Source organism: Dendropsophus ebraccatus, unplaced genomic scaffold (genome assembly GCF_027789765.1).
Source record: "Dendropsophus ebraccatus isolate aDenEbr1 unplaced genomic scaffold, aDenEbr1.pat pat_scaffold_409_ctg1, whole genome shotgun sequence".
NCBI lineage: Eukaryota > Metazoa > Chordata > Amphibia > Anura > Hylidae > Dendropsophus > Dendropsophus ebraccatus.
Genome location: NW_027210025.1, coordinates 135001 through 136405, shown reverse-complemented (window position 1 = coordinate 136405; position 1405 = coordinate 135001). Strand labels below are relative to the sequence as shown.

The window sequence follows — 1405 nt, the reverse complement described above, 5'->3', positions numbered from 1 at the left end:
GGGGCCCACAGGGCGGGGTGGCGGAGAGAAGAAGCGCCGCCGCAGCTGGGGCGATCCACGGGAAGGGCCCGGCGCGGCCGTCCAGGAGTCGCCGCCGCCGCCCGCCGGCCCCCGGGGCCGGGACATCGGGCCGAGGCACCCCCGTTCCCGCCCGCCGGGCGCCGGGCCTCCGCCGCCCTCGCGGTGCGGAGATCCCCCCCTCCGGCGGACCGCACGACCCCCACCCCTTTATCCTACTTGAGCCGGTTCACCTGCCCTCTTGGGAACGTTTACACCTCTCGGATTTTCAGCGAAGCTCTTTCAAACTTTCCCTTACGGTACTTGTCCGCTATCGGTCTCGCGCCGGTATTTAGCCTTAGATGGAGTTTACCACCCGCTTTGGGCTGCATTCCCAACAACCCGACTCCGGGGAGACCGGGTCCCGCCGCGCCGGGGGCCGCTACCGGCCTAACACCGTCCGCGGGCTGGGCCTCGATCAGAAGGACTTGGGCCCCCGAGCGACGCCGGGGTGGGTCCGGTCTCCCGTACGCCACATTTCCCGCGCCCGCCGGGCGAGCGGGGATTCGGCGCTGGGCTCTTCCCTCTTCACTCGCCGTTACTGAGGGAATCCTGGTTAGTTTCTTTTCCTCCGCTTAGTAATATGCTTAAATTCAGCGGGTCGCCACGTCTGATCTGAGGTCTGAGTCGAGGGGAGGTCTTCGGGAAGGAAGGACCCCGGGGGGGGCTGTTTCCGAGTCCCCCGCGCCCCGGGCCGGCGGTCGGGAACGGTCGGCGGGGAGGGCAGTCCCGTGTCTCCACAGACAGCCCTCCCCGACGGGACCGCTCCCGCCGGGCGCGAGGTCCGGCTCCCCGCGGCGGGGGAAACCGGAGAGGGGTTCGGAAGTCTGGCCTTAGGGGGACGTAGGGCCGGAGGAGGCGGAGGGGGGAGGACCGGAGTCCCCCCCCCCCCTTTACCCACGACCGACAGGCCCTGCGACGGAACCCCAGCCGCGCCCCTCGCCTCCCGGAGGAGGGCGGAGGTGGGCGATCGACGGAGGAGCGACCCTCAGACAGGCGTAGCCCCGGGAGGAACCCGGGGCCGCAAGGTGCGTTCGAAGTGTCGATGATCAATGTGTCCTGCAATTCACACTAATTCTCGCAGCTAGCTGCGTTCTTCATCGACGCGCGAGCCGAGTGATCCACCGCTAAGAGTCGATTAGAGACTCGTTTTTACCTTTCGGTCGGCCTGCGAAGCCGGGAGGTTCGCCCTCGCCGGGGTGGGCGAGGGCGGGGTAGTCGAAGGCCCTGTCGCCCGGGCGCTCGGCCTACCCCCGCGTCCCCCGGGGGGGGGACCTGGGGTCGGACTCGAGACTTCTAAACCTACCGCCGCTGCCCTCCGCCCTAGGCGGCGAGGAGGCGGAGGGCG

At 69.6% G+C, this 1405-nt stretch overlaps 1 non-coding gene across 1 annotated transcript; it reads right to left on the bottom strand.

Annotated features, from left to right (window-relative positions):
- Nucleotides 1-1039: 1039 nt before the first annotated feature.
- LOC138775945 (5.8S ribosomal RNA) lies at nucleotides 1040-1193 on the bottom strand. The gene has a single exon (XR_011360713.1). It is a non-coding gene; the product is annotated as a 5.8S ribosomal RNA (ribosomal RNA).
- Between the last annotated feature and the right edge of the window lie 212 nt (nucleotides 1194-1405).